Below are 15349 nucleotides of genomic sequence, written 5' to 3' on the forward strand. Positions count from 1 at the left end.
CTGCCAGGCTCCTCTGTCCATCAGATTTCCTAGGCAAGAATACTAGAATGGATTGCAATTTCCTTTTCCAGGGGATCTTCCCCACCCAGAGATTGAACCCACATCTCCTGTATTGCAGGCAGACTCTTTACCACTGGGCCAGCTGGGAAGCCCAATTTAACAATCTGGGTGGAGATTTAATCTGTGTTCTTGGCCTTAGAACTATTCTCTAAGCCAGATTTTAAAAAATATTTTTGACTGAAAATTAAAGAAAAAAAAAAAACAAAGAGTACAAATCAAGATAAGGTGGGTTGTGCTGTGATAATAAAGTCTAAAGTATCAGAGCAGGGCATAGCAAAGTTTATTCTCATTCATGCAACATCCATTAAGGTCCCAAGAGACTCTGCAAGGCAATCATCCTCCACGAGAGACCTCAGGGATCCAGGCTGAGAGAGGCTCTTCCATATTTTGCTGCTCCATCTGGGTTTGTGATCTCTTCGTGAAATGGCAGAAGAGGAGGATGGAGAGTCATGCAGCTGCCCTTAGAAGCATCCTCCTGGAAGTAATAGAATCACATTAGCCACCAGTCTTCACACTTAGTCATGTGGTTCTGCCTGGCTTCTATGGAGCAGGAAAGTCTAATCTCTGTGTGTCTGAAAGTGGAGGAGAGCCCTCAGAGAACATAGTCAGGTGTACCGCAAACGTTTCTAAAAATGGGATTTATGTTGAGAAATGTTATTTTACCACTAAAATATCATCTCCCTTATTCTTCTTATTCCCTCTCATCGTCCTCCTCTGTACACCTCAACTCTGTTTAGCTTAAGCATAAATTTCAGGAGGATGTAAATTTATTTTCTTTGATCATTCCATTATTTCCAGAACTATCCTAATGACAAGTCCTATATATGATTTTTCTTAGAGAATGTTTTGATAGTCAGTAGAGTTGAAATTGGCTTAGAACAAATAGGTTGGCTCTGAACTGAAAAGGACTTCTTTAGAATGTTACCAAAAAAACATGTTTTTAAGAGGATCAGAAGAAATTGTCAAAATAAGAGTTCGATTTTCGTGTCAATTAACACTCCCTCTGGCACCTCTGTCAGTATCACCATTTAGTCCTTTCCCACTGTCTTGCCCTAATGTAGAGTCATCTTCCCTCCCTGGACCAGTTAATTGCCTCTTGACAGTCTGCTTGCCTCCCCAGAGTCCATCCAACCTGTATCCCAGGATGAGGCCTGATCTTGACACTCATTTGCATTCATATCTGGTTGTAAATATTAGACACGGTCTCTCAGATTTTCTCATTATTTCCTAAGTGTGTTTTGTCTCTCTGTCAATACTGAAAGCTCCTGAGGATTAGAAACATTTCCTATACTGTGGCATATTTTCTCCCATCCTTGTTTCCTGCCTTCTCCAGCACCTGGCCCTGAACACTGTGTGTTCACACTGCACTCAATAAATACTAGATGAATTGAATTCTCTAGACTATACTAATTATTCATTCAGCTCAAGTCCCTGCGTCTATGTAGAATGATGGATTTCCAGACACCAGGACTGAGGGTCAATTCAAATCTCTTGAGAGCCTATTGGATTTACAGTTCCACAGCACCTTCCCCTCTCCCCACTGGTAAATAGAGGGCACAGGATGATGTCCCCCAGGATGGCTAGGCAGCTGCCCTGCATTTTATGCCATCCCTAGAATTACTCCTAATGGCAGCATGAAAATAAACCCACTTTTTTCTCCATTCTGTCAACAAAAGGGCCAATGAATGTCAAATTAATGACTCATTGAAAGTCCACCGCATCCTGTGTCTGACTTTTTGGAGGAAGTGGACCCCAAGGTTTCCGAGAACACTCGGCAATTTCACCACTAAACGCGCTTTCAGATGTTTGCAAGAGTGACAGTGTCTCCATTATTATAAGTCTAAGACTTTGAAGGCGTTCTGGTGTGTGATATTTAAATATTATCATGGTTTATTTCTAGTTTGAACTGAAAGGGTGAGTAGATGAGAGGAATGCTGTAAGTCTCACCTCTTGATTTGTTCTTTTGTAATGTGATCATGCAGGTACAAACAAGAAATATTTATTACATAACAGAAGACACTTCTAGTGGTTGGGATCAATTTTAATACTCTATCAAATAAATTGGCAAAACAGCAGTGCCATAGAGTGCAAAAAGTAATAGCAAAACTGCACAAGTCATAACACATACAAACTTTGCCACTGAAAGGTGTCTGATAACTCACTGTGCATCATGGGGACATGCAAGAACTTCTTTGAAGAGGCCAGAATCTTCCTAGTGTTGGGTAATTCCACACAAGTCATCTCACCTGGTTAAGGTATATTATTTAAACTGTGGGTTTTTCAGCATTGTTTGTAATGCTGCGGACTGTGAGTACCAAGTTTTCATTTTTCATAGTGAAGTTCAAGACAAGATGTTGGTATAAATAATTCAAATGAGACAAGAAATCCCTCTGGGGGAGACTGATAAAGAGATCCCACTCTTTAAATATCTCTGTAATGTAACGTAGCTGTACAAGCCTGTATCTCTTACTAACTTTTAGTAAGTTCAGTAAAATCATTGTGGCTGTGTACAGGAACAATGTTTCTGGGCTTACAACTACAGAGAGTGTCAGATGAAACTGAAAGTGTGGAATCAATATGAAAAATGTCAGATTCACTGTTTTGAAGTGAAATGCACCTTTACCAAAGGCAAAAACTAAGTTTTATATGAAACTTTGTAAAAGGTCATAGATTAAAATATCCTGGTATCAAAAGTTACCATACAATTAAAATGTATTTTCTTCCAAATAGTGGAGACATATTATCTGAGGGGTCCATTTATTCCTGCTCTCCACATAGAATAATAATAACCAGTTAAAGAATGACAACCCTTATTAAATATTGTTAATGACTGAACTTCGAAACAATCACAAGACGATTCCTTTTTCAAACTTCTAGAACAATTATGTAAGGAGCATTGTTAGATTTAAAGCAAGATTTTTTTTAAAAAATAAGTTTTTTGATTTCTATTCTGGGTAATTAGGATTTCTCAATATTATATCTTCAAAACAAAAAAACAGAGATCAATTGACTAACATGAGATTCAACTGTTATTTGTAACTTCAGATTTAAAGTCATCAAAACAGCCATATTTTGACTGATTGATTTAACAACACATAAATGGTATAAACTTGAAGTTTAAAAAAAACAAACTGATAAAAAATTAGGGATTCAGACAAAGATTTTTAATTTGATAAAAATATTTTTGCTAATACAAATGTTTCTTTAAAGTGAAACAAATTTTAATTATGAAGTCTTTGGAGTTCTAGGACCATGATTGTATCATATTGGGGCACTTTATGTATAAATAATTATTGTTTAATAGGTAAATCTGTAGAATTCAAAAAGTGCATGATAAAACAATATTCATGATTCGTGTATCATTTTACATTTGCCAGGACACTTTCATATTCCTTAGCTCATGTAATCTTCAGACAATCCCATGACATAGAAAATAGCCTTTTAGGGAGCTTGGGGGAAAATGGATACATGTATATGTATGATTGTTTCCCTTCGCTGTTCACCTGAAGCTATCACAACATTGTCAGTCGGCTACACCCCACAAAATAAAAAGCTTTTTAAAAAAGAAAATAGCCTTTTAGGGCTAGGTGGACCTTAGGCAATGTGCCAGAGGACTCAGGATTTTGCTGGGTTACTTCAGAGTAAGAATGATGAGAAATCAGTGGATTTGGGGAAGTGACTCAGGGCAAATGAGGAGTGGACAGTAACAATGGAGTCAAATAGTTCCTTGACTTTGGTACAGAATTCTTGAGGGGTATCATGTGGGCATGGCAAGGAAGTTGAAACTAGGGGAGTCATTTTTCACTCTGGGAGAGTCGACATGAATGAAACAAACCAGATACACACAGAGGAAAGCCACTGTGAGTCGCCCACTGAGAACCTAGTCAAAGCTGGTTACACTGATGTGGTTTCTCTTGGTAAAGGACTCATCAAAGTGTTTTACTCAGAGCTGGGGAAGCTGAATGGCCCCTTGCTGATAAGTGCACAAGAAGACTAGCAGAAATTTCTAGGTAGCTAAGATATAGAAGGAAACGTTTAAAAACTCCTTGGAATAGAACACATTTATTTTAATGCAAAAGCAGAGCAGAGGAGACTGAGTGAGAAGTCTGAAGTCTACCAGGGAGACTTTTAGGCAAAATCACAAAATTGTAGAAATCAACATTTTCTGAGCACCTGTGTTATTGTCTAATATCCTTCAAACTTTCCTTTAGCCCTACAGAAAAAGTAAGTCTCAAATAGTTTCACTCCCAACATCACATGGCCATTAACATAGCCCGTGTGGGACTTAAACTTGTTTTTTATAACCAACACAGTCTTTTCAGTTCTCTCAGCACTTTTCTGATATGTTGTAAGAAAAACTGTAAAGACTATTAATGCCAGTGGAGAATAAAGAGTTAACATAGCAGCCTAAGACTGCTATCCTTGGAAAGACCTGTTTGCAAGGTTGGCCTTTGACTGGCATCTGGGAATTTGAATGTTAAACAATTCCCTAGACGGATACAAAACTTTCCCTAAATGATGAGTGGCCCACTTTGCCTGAAGTCTGTGTAAATACTGTAGCTTGTGCTGAACACCTGCTTTCCTTCTGGGAGTCTGGAATTTTGCTCTGTGCTGGGCAGAGGGTATCTATGTGACCAGCCCACAGTAAACACCTTGAATGCTGAGTCTCTAATGAGCTTTGCTGGTAGATGACATTTCACACACGTTGTCTCTAGTCATTGCTGGAAGAATTAAACATGTTTTGAGCGAATGCACTGGAGAAGATTCTCAGAAGCTTGTGCTTGGTTCCCTCTGGAGTTGGCCCCAAGCATCTTGTCCATTTGCCAATTTTATTTTGCATCCTTTAGCTGTAATAAAGCATGGATATAACTATATGCCAAGTTCTATGAGTCCCAGCAAATCACCAAACCCAGTGGTGGTCTTGGAGGCCCCTGATAGGATGCCCCATAAATAGCAAAAATAATAGTGATGGATTTCAAGTCATTGAAATTCTATGTTTTCCCATTTAGGGTTTTTTTTTTAAAGATTTTTTTTAATGTGGACCACTTTTAATGTCTTTATTAAATTTGTTAAATATTACTTCTGTTTTGTATGTTTTGGGTTTTTTGGTCACGAGCCTTGAGGGATCTTAGCTCCCTGAACAAGGATTGAACTGGTGCCCCCAGCATTGAAAGGGAAAGAAAACCACTGGACTGTCAGGGAAGTCCCTCACATTTAGTTATTGATTCACATGATACCTGTATAGAGTATTAAAGTTCAACAAAAGAAGGGTAAACAAGGGCAGTCTCTTGCTTACATCTTCCTTATACCCCCAGTTCTACTCCTTATAAAGAACATTCCCAACTCTTTCAGACATTTCTTCCAAAATTTATATCCATACTGACATATGTGCTTATACTTAATATTTCTGGGTTTTTCAAGTTTAGTTGCTACCTATTGCCTTCCGACCAAAAAGAATGAGGATTTAACTATCTTACACCCACCTGCCCCTCCAACACACCCACACAAACTTTTCTCTTTCTCCTCTTTTGTAGTATGCTCTTTTTCCAAGCATGATTTTTGGGTTAAAAAAAAGTCAATATTCAGTGTTAACATTACTATGACTAACTATTATTTACAGCTGAGCCACAAACTGTAGTATGATTAATTTCCTTTCTTACATGAGTTTTTTTTTTAATGGCCTGGAGGTAATTATTTTTATTTTAATTTGGTCTATCACTAACTCTTCTTCTAAATTCTCTGCCAAAGTTTTAAAACTCCTCTTAGCAAGTCAAACAAGTAAGGTAATCTATCGTTTTCACTTCTTGTTCTGAGATTTCCCTTTAGGGTTCTCTATCCTCCTGTCCCACTACAGATGTGTTGTCTGGGAATTATGTGTCTGTGCTTCTCTCCTACGCTGGACATCCTGCTTCACAGCTCCCATATTGTTCCCATTCTTGGTTTGATAAAGCCCGTCTCCAGTAGCCTCCCAGAAAACGGCATAAGGAAGTGAAATGTTTGAGCCTTGCACGTCTGGAAATGTGTTTATTCTACTCTCGCACTTGGTTGACAGCTTGGCTGGAAGTAGAAATCTAAATTGATAATTGTTTCTCTTCAGAATTGGGCAGGCATTCCTTCACTGTATTCCAGTTTTTAGTGTCGCTGATTAGAAGTCTAGTGATTTTCTGGTTTTAGATTTTGTCTTTTACCTAATTGTCTAAAATTTTACAGTGATGCATCTCTGACTCATTGTTCTGGGAAATTGTACTTCCCTTGTACAATAGGGAAGCTCATGTCCTTCAGGCCCAAAAGATTTTCTTGTATTATTTTTTTGAAAATTTTCTAACTTTATTTTCTGTTGTCTCTTTCTAGAATGTCTCTTAGTATAATTATACATCTTAGATTGATGCTCTAATTTTTGTGTTTTTCCATATCTTTGCCTTTCTGGTTAAATTCTAGAGGATTTCCTCCACTTTGTTTTCCAATCTTCTGTTGAGCTTTTGACTATCACATTTTTAATTTCCAAGAGCTCTTTTTCATTTTCTGAATGCTCACTTAAGAATTTTTTTTTTCCCTTATGAATGCACTGTCTCATAACTTGGGTGATATTAAGCCCAGGGTGTTTTCTTTTAATTCATTTTGTTCTGCTTCTTTGATACTAAAATTTTGTTACTAAAACTATCTTTTATAGTGAAAAATTTCCTGAGACTCCTGGTGATTCTCAGATATGTATTCATATTTATAAGCAAGGAACAAAAAGCTGGTTACCTGCATAGATAGAGCTTTCTGACCAATGGCTTCACTGCAGGGCTATAATGTGGAGCCTGGCCACTTTGTTGCAAAACCTCAATGTGTCAGTGATGTAAACCTTTTCTCTCAAGTCAGTCAGTTTCTCTTTGGAGGAATCTCCTCCTGCCTGAGCGCTATAACCCTGCATGCTAGTGTTTTGGGAGTCACGGAAGGAAGGAAGCTGTGGATCTCACCTTCAAATATGAGGATTTTCATTTATTTCCTGCTTTAAAAACTTTGCACTATATCAAAAGACAAAACCACACTAGTAATTCAAATAGAGGAAATTTTAATATAAAGAAATGTTTACTAGTTAAAAATGGTTAACTACTTTTTTAAAAAAGCATCTAAAAGCTCCAGAACTAGAAAAACAGTTACTAGCTTTAGATTATTTAGACAGAGGAAGTATGGACCATAAAGGAAATGGGACTAGGAACTAGCAGAAGTACTCTGCTCCCCATTCTCACCACACGCACAAGCTGAGATTTGATCTCCTCAAAGAATACACAGCTGCTACAGGAACACACAGCCTCCCTGGGGCAAAGAGACCTTCCAGAAATAACCCATAGAGGTGGCCTTTCACTGCAGAAGGCACGGATGGGCTAAGTTGTTGTTTAGTTGCTAAGTCATGTCTGACTCTTTGGGGACCCCATGGACTGTCGCCCGCCAGGCTCCTCTGTTCATGGGATTTCCCAGGCAAGAATACTGGAGTGGGTTGCCATTTCCTTCTCCAGGGGATCTTCCCGACTCAGGGATGGAACCTGCGTCTCCTACATTGGCAAGTGGGTTCTTTACCACTGAGCCACCAGGGATGGACGAGCTCCTGTAGAAATGGTCACTAGGTGGAGGCAGTGTCTGGAGGGCCCAGCTAGAGCTGCCATGGAAGTGGCAGTCAGACAGACAGCATGGGCTGAGTGTAGCTGGGAAGGAAGCACCACTAGACGCCCCCACGTAAGTCCGCTAGCTCCCTCACAGAATGAAATGGCAGGAGAAACAGATCCAGAAGGGTTGCAAGCACCTCTGTGCTGCTAGCACCATGTAGAGTCATTCCAGAACCTTCTATCGACAAAGCCCAATATCAAGCCAGTCAGGTCAGCAAAGAAAAATGTTCATAACATCCAGCTTCCATGTAACAAATCAGGACAAAGAAGGGTAAACCAGTGAGAGACAGTAGACGGATAACTGCACGCCTGCCCTACCCTGGTCAGGCATCTCTGAGCCTAGAGCCTCTTTGTCAATGTCGAGAGCACACACCTGTCTCTTGCTGGCATAGGAGGAGAGACCTGTGGTCTGACTGCTGCTCACACAGACTGTGAATCAATGCTCCTCTTTTCAGCCCCCACTGCTGCTGCTAAGTCGCTTCAGCTATGTCCGACTCTGTGCGACCCCATAGACGGCAGCCCACCAGGCTCCCCCATCCCTGGGATTCTCCAGGCAGAACACTGGAGTGGGTTGCCATTTCCCTTTCCAATGCATGAAAGTAAAAAGTGAAAGTGAAGTCGCTCAGTCATGTCCGACTCTTCGCGACCCCATGGACTGCAGCCTACCAGGCTCCTCCATCCATGGGATTTTCCAGGCAAGAGTAGTGGAGTGGGGTGCCATTGCCTTCTCCGTTTCAGCCCCCACTCCTCATCCCTAAATTCAGAGGTTTTTGGTACCTCTGATCACCAGGCGTCTATGAGGCTCACTTGAGCAAACTGACCTCCCGTTGTCACTTTCCCCATTGCTTATGGAGATTTCCATTGCCTCTACACCATTACATCATTTACCTCTTGTCTATCCACTTTATGAGTCCCAAAATCTTGTGGACATCTTTCTTCCACTTTGTTTTTGTGGATTTATGGCTTTTACAAAAAATCCAGCCACAGTTATTTCAGGTGAGGTGAAAATAAGTATATTCTTCAATTCCCCATGTTTAATCCACCCATCTTTTACTGAAAGTTTAAACATTTATTTATAAAGTCAACAAAATTAGCTAAATTAAGCAGCGATTAACAAATAATTCTTAGTTTGGAAGGGACTGAGTTTATATCCATAGGTATATACTTCTTCAAACCTTACTTTATAACTGTCAAAATTAGTCTCAGAAACAAAAGCATCAAAATCAACTTATCATATCTGTTCAAAATGCACATTCTCAAATCCATCCTAGATCATACGCATGAGACTCTTGAGAGGCTGAGCCAACTAGTCTGCATTTTAAACATGTTCCTCAGATAATTAAAACAGCTCTAAAGTTTAAGAACCACTGTTCTATTTTGTATTATTAATGAATGATAGAATACTTTGATATTTTGATGAAAAGCTACATTTTATAAAGGAAAAGACCACTGAAAAACCACTCTAGAGTAAATAATATCTTGTTCATTTTCTTGCTTTTTGACCTAAACAGTCTTAAGTACCATCATTCATCTGCTGTTTGCTACCTGAAACTGAAGGAAAAGATCCTAAGAACTCAGGGATTCCTAAGATTCAGACACATGAATGTGACAGTGAATGGTAATCCTCTGTTAGACTGTGGATAAAAATGAACACGTGTTCCAAGGCCTTGATGAGCTAAACCAGTTATGCAAAGTGAAACTCTTTGCATAGTCTTTTGTTCCATTCCTAATCTCTAGTTGACTGTACAGTGGGAAATCAACCTCCGGGGGTTCCAGGAGGGCCTGAAGCAACCTCCACCAGGCCTTAGCCACACAGAAGTAGATTTTGTTCTCTAGCAAGCTCCAGGAGTTGATGATGGACAGGGAAGCCTGGCGTACTGCAGCGCATGGGGTCACAAAGAGTCGGACAAGACTGAGAGATGGAACTGAACTGAAGGCAACTGGTACTCAAGATTGTTTCCTTTTCTTTTAAAATGATTACCTTTATGTTCTTTCTGATTGTGAAAGCAATATGTGCTCATTGAATAAAAATTAGAAAACTAAGAAGGATTGAGAAGAAAATATAATTTACCACAATCCCAGAGATAACCAGTGTTAACATGTTCATATGTTGCTATCTAAACTTTTTCCTGCACTTATATATTTTACATTGTTGAGATAAGGCCTTTTAGTTGGGTCCTCTGCTTTTTTCCACTTGGTATTTTGTAAGCATGTCTCCTCATAATGTTAAGTTCTTCATAAACTCTTTTAAAAGTTGTATATTACTAGTTGTATATCTATGCATTCATTTAGCTACTTGCCAACTGTGGGATAATTGCAATGTTTCCAACTTGTTACTGTAACAAATAATATAATATGAGGCTTTGCATATACATTTTAGCCTACATTGCTAGCTTCATCTAAAGGATACATTCCTAGAGGTGATGAATATTTTTTTTTGAGGTGGTGAATATTTTAAGACTTGATAACTGGCACACTATTTCCCAGAAAACTTGCCTCAATACATACCTCTACCAGCAACAGAGAAGACTGCTCTTCTCGCTAACATTTCAATAGGTCTGGATGTTAAAAATATTTTCAAAAAATGATATATGCATATTGTTTCAAAAAATAAACATTATCAAAAAGTATAATAGAAAACACTAGTCTCCTGGCTCACTGAGCACCCTTCCTGTTCACAGCCCAGGGGCACTCAAATTTTTAGTTATTGTTTTAGATGCTCATCTCCAGTATTACTTTTATTCTGTAAAAGCTGTAGGCATTATTCACTTACTGTTGTGACATGTTAGGATTTGGCTCATTTATATCAGTTGCCCCTGCCCCACTTGCCATTCCCATAACCTTCCAATAAACATATCGCTATATAGTTTGGTAATATTGCTCAGTCGTTAGTTAAGTCATGTCCAGTTCTTTGGCAGCCCCATGGATTGTAGCCCACCAGGTTCCTCTGTCCATGGGATTTCCCAGCAAGAATACTGAAGTGGGTTGCCGTTTCCTTCTCCAGGGGATCTTCCGAACACACAGATCGAAACTGCATCTCCTGCATTGCAGGCAGATTTTTTCTTTTAACCACTAAACCACCAGAGAAGCCCATGTTTCATTTAGCCAACAGTAAGTCAATAATTAATTATTAAGTAATATAACAATGATATCTCTGTGATTATCATTAATATATTTATTAATACTTATGATTAATTTAATATGAATTATTATAACTGCATAAATACTATTCACTGCAGACCCTTGCTGTGTATTAATATTACAGTTACTTTCCCTTCCCTTTTTGTTTGGGCTGGAGTTTCTAGCTGTCCTTTTCTTCTTGCATTGTCTTCTTTGTCATTGTTCACATTTTTAAAAATTATCATTATATCAGGTATTATGTTAAGTCCACCATGATCATGAAGACCTTTCTGCCTCAGTTCTTCACAATCCTGCTTCAAGATGCATCAGAAATCAAAATATTCTTTAAACAGCTTTCTACTTAATCCTCTGGGTTTTAGTTTTCCGAGTCTTCTCTTCCTTTTGGTGTATAATCTTTCTGAGAGGTGATGCAGATGTATTCTGCACCCTACGGTGGCTCAGTGGGCACAAAAATATTTGGCTAACTCCAGCCTGTTACATCCAACACCACTCTTCTTCAAGAATTTTTTTGAGATCCTTCACCATCAGATAGCCCTTATCCAGTGGTTCTCAACTGGGGGCAAACTTGACCCCCAGGGAACTTTTGGTCATATCTGCAGATGTTTCTGGTTGTCACAAGTAGGGTGAGGGGTTGCTACAGACTTCTAGTGGGTAGAGATCTGGGACGATGCTAAACATCCTCAATGCACATGACGGCTCCTACAACAACTAATTATTTATCATTTTAGTAGCACAGAGAGGACATCAACATATATATTCAAATTGACATAGTATATTATTACTCAATCTCTTAGAGATTCCGTTTCTTCATTCATACAATGGGATGAACACTTAGGACTAGATGAGATAATGTATAAACAGAATCCAAAGCATAAAGCATTCTTCATAATTAGCCAGAAGGTTGTTAGAAATCAAATACAAATGGAAACCAGACTTGAAAATTAACTGAGTAGACAAAATCAGTTCAGTTATACAAGCAAAGCTTAATTTAAGCTTACTTTGCAAGACAAGTCTGGCTAACTTGACTTTGGTCACTTCTTTGCTTTACGCTTCAAAAAACCATAAGTGAAACTTTAATTGTTCCCTTGCATTTATATGAGGTAAACACTAATAACCAATTATCTTCATTTAAGAAAATTCTATTAATAATATTGTAACAATCACTGTGAAGAGCAAAGATTCACCGCTTCCACCCACAAAAGTTGCTTTGTTACAACATTCCTCTGAGCCTCATTAGTGTTTTAGTCTGAGTGCTCTTGGTTTGCAAATTGCCTTCTTGGTGTGTGCACAATAAATTTTAACTAATTACCACTTCAGTGATTCATTGGTTTTACTTCTGTTTTTTTTTTTTTTTCCCCTAAACTCTTGACAAGTTATAATTTAAAAATGTGATGGTTTGACAGATTTTAATGTACTATCTTGTTTACATTTCTTTGTACAGGTAAGACTGAAATATTTTCATAGGCTTATTTTGTAATTTGCATTCATTCTGCTAAATCCTTTACTAACATTTATTGATATTCTATGTTTTCTATAACTCAAGCACTCTGGCCCCACCAGTTTGTGACTGTAAAATAGAGCCTCATTTACTACAATACCCAAATTATTACTCTGAATTGCTGTCTCAATAAGAAATCCATTTGTATTTCAGCGATGTTCAAGTATTACTGGGAGTCGCTTGAATTAGTTGAACACTGCTCCTCGGCCCTTGCTGCCCCCTGCTGGGAGAGCAGGAACTTACACTCACTCTGCACCGGAGGGGTGGCACTTTGGGGTTTACCCTTCCTGCCCTCCCTCTGGAAGACCCACCTACAGGTTTTACGGTGCCTCCCACGCCACCATTCAGCCCCGGATGGCCGCCAGTGGTGTCCAGGATAACATGATTGAGCCCTGAAGGCCTGTGGAGATAAAGCCCAGCTGGTCACCTCCCTGTACTCTTGTACTCTTGACCTCCTGCCACTGGGGTAAGAATTACCCAATCCTTCTGGTGGAGATCAGTCCTCCGGATATGATGAAGACCTCAGTGTTCTTTAGTTACTTGGCTGATTTACTTGGCTGTGTCTGGTCTTAGTTGCATCATGCAGGATCTTTTGTTGCCGTGCACGGGACTCTAGTTGTGGCATGCCAGCTCAGTACTCGCAGTGCACCGGCTTAGTTGCTCTGAAGCTTGTGGAACCTGTTTCCCCAGCAGGATTGAACCCACCTCCCTGTATTGCAAGGCGAATTCTCGACCACTGGACCACCAGGAAGTCCCGAGACCTCAGTATTCTTGTTGCCAAGGTCACCATTATCTCCACTGAATGAGTCACATTTTGTGAGATCCTTGTGAAGAATTTCTAGGGCTGGGACCTGTGTCTGCCCACACAGACACTTATAAAAACCCAAATCTTGATCATCTATTTCCACATTTCAATCTAAGTTTGACCCGGGAGAGAAAATGCTCCGTAAGTTTCAAGCTTATCTAATAATAGAAAGACCTTAATATGATCATGAGAATCCCTACAATTTTAAAGTTTGTATTTAAATTCACAATTTAACTGGGTCTTGATTTTTTTTTCTCTCTCTTAAAAGCAAAAACACAAAACCTCTAAAGAGGCTTTCTTAGAACTACGAGAGTACTAACAAATCATATGTGTGTCTGAAATAAATGTGAATGAGTGCAAATAAGGAAGCTATTTCCATACATGGCACTGGGTGCCTTGCTTCTTCATTCAGAATGAAGTTGCAATTGGCCAGAATCAGTTACATTTCTATTTCATTCTGTCATGGGAGTAACTAATGTTCTGCATTCAATTTATAATTATTATTCTAAGCCACCATCATGAATTTCTTTTTGTTTTCATTTTTATCACTGTCACCATAACTATCTTTTAAAAAAATTTATTGGAGTATAGTTGACTGACAATGTTGACTTAGTATCAGGTGTGCAACACAGTGATTCAGTTATACAGATATCCACTCTTTTTTTTCTCATGCAGATTATCACAGAATGTTGAGCAGGGTTCCCTGTGCAGTAGGGACTTGCTGGTGTTCTGTCTTATACATAGCAGTGTGTGTATGTGTTCACTCCAAGCTCTTGATTTATACCCCCTCCCCCGTCTTTCCTCTTTGGTGGCCCTAAGTTTGTTCCTGATATCTGTAAGTCTGTTTCTGTTTTGTAACTAAGTTCATTTGTATATAAATTTATTTCTTAACTCTTTTTAATGAAGGAGTAACATTTTGGTCCTCATAGCTGTGTGTGCCCAAGTTGCACTCACTGGCCAATTCTGCCCCTAGCCGGTTCCTGACGGGGATTCCCACGTGTCAGAGACTTTAGTCTCCTGGGGAAATCACTCACCTTCTCCAGACCTCTTCTCAGAGGCAGACATTCGCTCCTCTGTTCCTCTCATTTTCTCTCCTGTGGTCCTCCAGGTCTTTTTGGCTGCATGTTGAAAGCTCAGAGGTCTGGCTCCCCCTGCTCCACACCGAGGCCCAGCCTGAGCTCTTACTGCCCTGAGGAGGAAGTCTCTCCCCGCCTCTGTCTACCTCCCCCATCTCACCCTGTGGACACTCAGGGAGCAGAGGGCAGTCTGCAGTTTTGGAACCTGGTTCTTAGATCTGACTGGTTTTGTGTCCTAGCAGCCGGACTCCTGCCTAGAACCAAAGTACGAGTTGGGGGTCCTGCTGCTGCTGCTAAGTCGCTTCAGTCATGTCCGACTCTGCGCGACCCCATAGACGGAAGCCCACCAGGTCCTAGGTGTCTTCTTTCATTGCCATTTGGGCCTGGATCCCTGTCCCGTAGCCCATGCATACTCAGATCTCCGAATGTCCTCTGACCATGAGGATGGACAACTGTGGCATCTCTGCTTTGGCTGCTCATTCTTTCTGAGTCTACTTCTGGTCATGCCTGAACTCACACTTCCTTTCAGGCAATGGACTTCTTTATTTGTGTACTTACTTACCCTGTAACCAGCCTGTTTCTCCCACCCTGATTCCGGGTCCTGGCCCCTTCCCTGCTCTGTTCCATCCTCCTCCAGTTGCCCCTCCTGACTGGGCCTCAAGTTCTGATGTGGACAAGAGCTCAGTTAAAGGGATACTGAGGGGCTGGAACAACCAGGCCCAGAGAGTATGCCTTATGGATTACTGTGTGAACTGCAGACTGAGATTGACGGGGGCCGGACCGTCTTCATCTTTGTAACCTGAGTTCTTTGTGCATTCACTGGATAAATTAATATTTATTTGAGAAGTGCGTATTCAAACAAATGAGCAAGCAAACCTGAGGGAGTTCCCAGGTAGAAGTCTCCCAAACGCTCTCCTTGGCCCTGCCCAGTTCAACGTTTTCATCAGTGGCTGCATGCTATGAAAACCCAGTAAATGGTACTATGGAGGATATGTTTATCAAATTGCAAATGACAGAATGTGAGAGATTATTAATACCATATTTCACCAACTCTAAGATGCACATCCTAACGTGTCTAAAATCGAATGTATCATACAGTCAGTTGCATGTCATAGTTTAA

At 39.9% G+C, this 15349-nt stretch overlaps 1 long non-coding RNA gene across 1 annotated transcript; it reads right to left on the reverse strand.

Annotated features, from left to right (window-relative positions):
* Positions 1-318: 318 nt before the first annotated feature.
* On the reverse strand, positions 319-14453 carry LOC147376152 (uncharacterized). Its single transcript, XR_015161662.1, has 2 exons — positions 14188-14453; positions 319-535 (listed from the first exon to the last, which is right to left on the reverse strand). It is a non-coding gene; the product is annotated as an uncharacterized LOC147376152 (long non-coding RNA).
* Between the last annotated feature and the right edge of the window lie 896 nt (positions 14454-15349).

The sequence above is a fragment of the Bos grunniens genome, chromosome 3 (genome assembly GCF_055505025.1).
Source record: "Bos grunniens cultivar Pamir isolate PY7600 chromosome 3, Bosgru_T2T1.0, whole genome shotgun sequence".
Taxonomy (NCBI): Eukaryota; Metazoa; Chordata; class Mammalia; order Artiodactyla; family Bovidae; genus Bos; species Bos grunniens.